General features: G+C 43.4%; 1 long non-coding RNA gene across 1 annotated transcript; it reads left to right on the forward strand.

Moving 5' to 3' along the window:
• Positions 1–244: 244 nt before the first annotated feature.
• Positions 245–4,363, forward strand: LOC131699617 (uncharacterized). The gene is made up of 2 exons (XR_009308221.1): positions 245–799; positions 2,463–4,363. It is a non-coding gene; the product is annotated as an uncharacterized LOC131699617 (long non-coding RNA).
• The last annotated feature ends 2,824 nt before the right edge of the window (positions 4,364–7,187 follow it).

The following is a 7,187-nucleotide window of genomic DNA, read 5'->3' on the forward strand; positions in this document are numbered from 1 at the left end:
TTCTAATTCACTGGTTGCCTACGAGGGCTTGAGAGGAGGCAAAATTGGGAGTGAGATATTGAGAGCGAGACAAACGGAGAGGATTTCTCTGGTTGCTTACGCGGCTTGAGAGGGGGTGAGATTTGAGAGTTTAAGAGTGAGACGAGTTTGAGAGGGATGGCGAGATTGAGTGATGGAGTTTGGGAATGGTGCTTAGTAACATTGAGGTTAGATACTGAAATAAAAAAAAATGTTCTAGAAAGTTATAGAAATGCGTTCGAGTCCATCTGTGCCCTTGCCCTGTAATAACCTGTACTGCTTGTATAATTTGATTCTGTACTGTTTATCTAACTTGTTTTCGTACTGCTCAACTAACTTGTTTTTGTATCGCTTATCTATCTTGTTTGTCTCAGAATGTTATGGGAAAAGGGATAGCTTACAGAAATGATTCACAGGGCGAGCCTCGAGAAAGTGATCTGGCCAATTACTCTCTCGCATGTGGAAGCCTAACTTGGTAAGCTATAAAGGACAGGTTCCCCCCCTGCTCTGGTGAGAGTCAGCCGTGGGGATATGCGCAGTCCTGCTCGGTATTTTTGGAGACAGCTGCTTTCTCTTACCAGGGTCGAGGGGCTCTCCCGATCTGCTTGCAAGGGTAAGAATTAGTTCAGTTGCGTCTCATGGGTTGTATTGATCTGTGATTAATATAACCTTTGTTTGAGGAGAGTCGGCCGTGAGGATTTGCGCAGTCCTGCTCGGTAGTTTTGGAGACAGCTGCTTTCTCTTACCAGGGTCGAGGGGCTCTCCCGATCTGCTTGGAAGGGTAAGGATTAGTTCAGTTGCGTCTCTATGAGTATATTGTATCTCTGATTAATATATTCTTGTATGTGTGTTTGTCTATCATTGTATCAAGGGTGTGAAATAAAGCGGACCTTATTTGGAATTACTCTGTGTAGTAATTGTCTTATTTACCTCCACATCAACTTCCTTCTAAAATTTAAAGCAATTAAAATTTCACACAACATTATTGGCGTTGTCGGCAGGATTCTAAAAGGAAGTTTGGACGTAAATAATCACAATGTTTAAATGCAAGAATAAGGGGCTTGAGCCTGAGGTGCTGCCTGAATGGGATGAAACCATTTATAGTGATGGGGCACTAGAATTAAGAAAGGGCGGAGGGCTGCCAGAATCTTGGTTTAAACTATTGAAACAAGCAAAATACAATATGTCTAAGGACTAGTTATACGGGTTTGTAGTGCTTAACATGTACGGGCATACTCGGATTTATGTTTTATGTTTGTTTTTGAGAGAATTTGTTACACCTGTTTTGTCTTTGTTTTTACTGTTTGGTTTATAAGTCACAATAAGGGGGCAATAGGATAAGCCTCTAACTTAACTGTCCACATTAGGTGATACAGATAAGGAACAATCAGACAATAAGTTCCAGTTAAGCCCAAATAGCACATACAAAAGTGTAAATTAAATGTGCAGTAAACCAAAATAAAAGTTTACGCTTCGTTAAGCATAGCTTTAAATACGGAATATTGGTAAAAACAAGACAAAACTAAAAAGTGTTGTTGTTTGTTTGTTAGTTTTGTGTTTTGTTGGGAGTCTGATCAACTCCAAATATGTTAGAAGATAATATTGAGGGTCATCAAATGGATGACTGGAGAATATAGAACATAGACTATGTTTTAAAATATGGCAAAAAGGGAATATATATATATATATATATAGAACAGTAATGTATACGTTCATGTAACAGGAGCAGGGAATGTGCGTGTGGATGTGGAAGATTACTCTGAGTTTTTGGACTTGAGCACAGATCCTATTATTAGGCAGTGATGCAGGAGACAAAAGCAGTGTCACTCAGAGCTACGCGAGTGATGTGAAATGGGATGTTTGCACACATGTTTACGATGTGTTTTGTTTATGTTGGTTACAATTAGTTTTTTACGGAGCTTCTTGCAGGAGAGGTGATGATAATTAGATTAATGTGATAACTGAAACATGAATAAATCGTGAGTGACATGAGATTATTGATGGTGCAGTATAGGACTGCAGGCTTGATGGATTGTGGTACTGGTGTGATAGACAGCCTGTTGGTTAATGTGAATATAGGGTATAAATGATGAAAATGCAATTGAAGGAAATTAAAGTAGTGGCAACATACTGAGAGGATGGAAGGACCGGCTAGTTTTAGCGTTCCAAATATTTTAAAAAAAAAAATGTCACAGAAGTAAATAAACCTTTGATCAGCACAACTAGAGGAACAGGAGGGTTTGGGTCCACAGATGTTAATGGAGCTAAAGTGTGGGTACAACAGGCGAAGGACCGCCACAGCCAGCCGACGTAATTGCTGTAGGGAAAGATAACACGGTGGCTATAATAAAACCTGGCAAGGAAGGATGGGAACATGTCCCAGCTACTAAATGTTATGTAAGAGAAAACTAATGAGTTGTGAGTGTGTGTGTGTTTGTTTGCAGATTCACCATGAAGCACTGGGTATGGCGAACGATGGCAATATTGGCAGTGGTGGGGATGCTGCAGGCCTGGTCTCCAGGACATCAATTAACAAAGCCGGATTGGGTCACACTGAGCTGGAATAACTACACCAAAACCCGAACCCAAGATAACTTCACCTGCAATGGTAATACAAAGTGTTCATTCGCCAGCGTACTGGGACACTGTGGTGCTGTAAAAATTGCAAAATGTGGGCTATAATACTCGGATAGCCCTGAATAAAGTTGTACAGTGGATGCCCGACGGTGCGCTCATGCATGTGTATCAAGCGTACTGGGACCGAGTAGCATCCAAGATGGTCATGGACATAACTAACGTAACTCTACAACAGTGGCAGAACATTACCAAGTGGATGAACTGGACAGAATGTACATTGCAAATGTTATATGCATATCACCAATGCACCAAAGTACAATCATTGATTTTACGACAAGATAATCATGAATATAACAATTTTGGAACATTTCAGAGTTATGGGTGAACGTGATAAAATAATCTACTATGTGTAACAATACTATGTGTATGGGGAGATATGTTATGCATAATGTAACGAGAGTGACACCTGTATGTAAATACTATGTGCATCCCATAATTGCTGGGGGAGCCCACTGGTATCTCCAGGTTACAGGCACATGGTTGGATATACATACTAATCAGACATATGATTTACTAGATTGTGACAAGACAGACCAAGGCATGGTTTGCTTATTAAGGACAGGACGTACTAACCCATGTTTTACAGACGGAAAGGGGTTGTGTGAATGGAGACATGAGCCATTGAGGGAAATTTTGCACGAAGTTATGTATAAGTACGGTGCATGCCCATCCACAACTTACTTATGTGCCTTATTCTGGGTGTTTATAACAAAACAACATCAACACAATGCTACTGTATTAAAAATTAAAACGATAATGGCACAAAATACAATCTTAGGGTTAGGGAAAGTTATTGAACGTAATGCACAAGATGCGTGGTGGTCCATATTTGAGGGATGGTCACCAAAGGCTAAAGGAATATTAAATATATTAATCCACCCCATCTCAATATTATTGGGGATTGTATTTCTTTTATGTGTATGGCAAATATGTTTATGTATCTATCTTCGCAGAATTACAATGTATTTGGCAGTGCACAGATGGATCTCGACCGAAGGGCCGAATGAAATAAAAAAAAAAGTTCTAGAAAGTTATAGAAATGCGTTCGAGTCCATCTGTGCCCTTGCCCTGTAATAACCTGTACTGCTTGTATAATTTGTTTCTGTACTGTTTATCTAACTTGTTTTCGTACTGCTCAACGAACTTGTTTTTGTATCGCTTATCTATCTTGTTTGTCTCAGAATGTTATGGGAAAAGGGATAGCTTACAGAAATGATTCACAGGGCGAGCCTCGAGAAAGTGATCTGGCCAATTACTCTCTCACACGCGGAAGCCTAACTTGGTAAGCTATAAAGGACGGGTTCCCCCCCTGCTCTGGTGAGAGTCAGCCGTGGGGATATGCGCAGTCCTGCTCGGTATTTTTGGAGACAGCTGCTTTCTCTTACCAGGGTCGAGGGGCTCTCCCGATCTGCTTGCAAGGGTAAGAATTAGTTCAGTTGCGTCTCATGGGTTGTATTGATCTGTGATTAATATAACCTTTGTTTGAGGAGAGTCGGCCGTGAGGATTTGCGCAGTCCTGCTCGGTAGTTTTGGAGACAGCTGCTTTCTCTTACCAGGGTCGAGGGGCTCTCCCGATCTGCTTGGAAGGGTAAGGATTAGTTCAGTTGCGTCTCTATGAGTATATTATATCTCTGATTAATATATTCTTGTATGTGTGTTTGTCTATCATTGTATCAAGGGTGTGAAATAAAGCGGACCTTATTTGGAATTACTCTGTGTAGTAATTGTCTTATTTACCTCCACATCAACTTCCTTCTAAAATTTAAAGCAATTAAAATTTCACACAACAGATACTGATAGCAGGACGAGATAGGGTGGATGAAGAGTTTCCCTTCTCGTCGGGTCAGACAGCATCCTCTGCCTGCTAGGTGACGTAGAGAGGGAGACACGAGAAGAGCAAAAGATTAGATATAAACACTTTCCGCCGGGTCAGGCAGCATCCTCTGACTGCTGGGTGACGTAAAAGTGAGAGAGAAAGAGAAAAGTTTAGACATATAACATACAACAAATCTGACTCTCGCTCCCGACGGGTCAGGCAGCATCCTCTGGCTGCTGGGCGTTTAGTGGAGCAACAGACAGGAAGGGGACGAACAGGACAAAAGGACAGATCCTTCGCAACTCAGTGCAGCATCCTCAGGCAGCTAAGCAGGCAGCTGGGCGGCGTGCAGAGATTAGGAAAAGTGTCTCGGGTCCGTTTAGGAGAGACGAAAACAGAGAAACCCCCCCCCCACGGTCGGGGCCCGCTCGGATGGGTGGAGGCACGGCCGACTGCATGGTGGGGCTGAAATGGTCCTGGACCTGAAATGGAAGAGAGGAGATGGGACAGCAAGGTTGAGGCCTGGAAGGCTTAGCGCATAAGCAGCAGAAGAATAGGATGTGGCCGGGGGTCCCCTCAGGCCGGCGAGGAACAGTCGGGCGGCAGTGGTTGAGAAGAGAGGCCGACCCAGACAGCCGGGGGAGTGAGACTCACTTCCCCCCCCTGAGGGAGCCCTATGCGGACAGTGCGATATAGAAAAGAGCAGAGGTGGGGAGGAGGAGGAACAAAAAACAAACACGGACAAGGAAGCGGAAATAGTGCTGGGTTAAAGTACAAAAGAGAGAGAGAGATAGACAGGAGGGGCAGTCAATAACATAAGTGCAGCAGCGCTGGCCAGTCCTAATAATTGACGAGGTGAGCGCTGCATTGAATGGTTGGCTGGAAATGCTAAATGAGACTGAACTGGGATCAGCTTCCACCCGGAAGAGATCGGTGGATGCTTACCGGGCAGAACGCCACGGAGGGAAGGTAAGACTAGCTAAAGAAAAGGACTTAGGATAAGAAAAAAGCAGCGCAAGGCGGGAGAGAGCCCTCTATGGCATCCCCCGAATTACACCTAAAGGCTAACATTAAAAATTACATAATTAACTAGAAACCTTAAATAAGCATGTGAAGCAATAATATTTTATTAACAGTATTGAATTCAATGCCAGTCTGTGTGTGTGAAAGGGCAGTGTGAGGGGCCCCTAATCGTCGGTTTCAAGGCCCAGGAGGTACAACTGCACCTGCCCACACGAAAATTCCGCTTATGAAAGGGGGGCTTTGTATGCAGTAAGGAGGATTTTATTATTATTTTTAAAGCAGTAGAGGAAGAGAAGATTCTAGGAGCTTTTAGCCCACTTAGATTAGCAAGATGGATTAAAAGCATGATGCAGATGTGAAACAAATTAAGAAATTGGCAGATGGGATATTGATATTTTGTAAAAAATAAGGAACAAAGAGATAAGGCATTAACGGTAATTAGTTTGTGGAAAACAATAATTGACAGTTATATACCAAGAAATGTTAAATCGGGTAAAGGGAGTGTGAAATTAAGAGTGTCAAAGGGGTTAGAGACCCAGAACAACTAGGAACTACAATTCCCAACAACGGGGCAAACATACCGTGCATGACGGGTAACAGCGGTAGCTTTAAAAAGCTGCGGGAATCAGCTAGAGGGGAGAGGGAGAGCAGGTGCACACACGAGCCGTGGGACGGGAGAGTACCTAACCCAGACGAAAGTGGGCAGCGGCATTGGGGGCGAAATTGGGAAATTAACCAGTGGTAACTCAGAGGAATACAATTGTAACACTCGTTTCTAAAACGGTACAGCGTAGTGGGACATTCCATTGAAGCAACCTTGCGGACTACCATTGTCACCAGTCGGAGACAACCATTGTTTCTACAGCGGGACTGTGCACGGTGGTTTTACCTTGGAAACAACACGGCGGACTACAGGCTTCCCTGCATCGGAGCAACGCAGAGAACACTGTCCGCTGTAGAGTGAGTACGCTGTGTTGTACTGTTGATATGCTGGGAGCTATGGAAGTACGGGACTTGTGTGTCTGTAAACAGAGTGCTTAAAGACTGTATCAAAAGCCCACAAACTGGGCAAGTGATTAACCCAGGAGAACTGTGTTCGGCTGGAAGAGTTGAACGGTGTACAAATTGCGCAGGGACAGAGAAAGAGTGATTTAAATGAAAACAACTTTATTGTATGTCCGGGGAACAGTGGAACCTGCAACAAAAGAGAGGCGAGAGTTAGAGAACGCTCAGTGCTCACTGTTTTTCACCTGTATTAATTCTATTCTACACAGCAGTGTTATTACTTACCTTTACAAAAGGTTGGCCGGGTGTTGGGGCCGCACTATACCGCAAACAGGCTTCCGGGGCCGTCGGGATTACAAACCTGTGAGTAGGACGGGGACTACCACAACTCCACAGCGCCATCTGGTGGATGTCCGCGACAACCTGGAAAAGAGAAAGAAGCCACAATACCAAGCCACTACCAAAGAAACTTGGATACAGCAAGCCATTTCTTACCTGAGGGTCTCGTTCCACAAAAAGTCCTGGACTGTGTTTATTTGAGTTGTGTTATTATTTGTCTTGATAATTGGAACTTCTGTGTGTTCATTTGTAGAATATAAGAGGAAAAGGAAAATCATTAAAACCGAAATCTCCTTGGACCTGGGTCTCTGTCACGTTCTTCTGCACCAAAACAGGCACTACGTACACA

The sequence above is a fragment of the Acipenser ruthenus genome, chromosome 2 (genome assembly GCF_902713425.1).
Source record: "Acipenser ruthenus chromosome 2, fAciRut3.2 maternal haplotype, whole genome shotgun sequence".
Lineage (NCBI taxonomy): Eukaryota > Metazoa > Chordata > Actinopteri > Acipenseriformes > Acipenseridae > Acipenser > Acipenser ruthenus.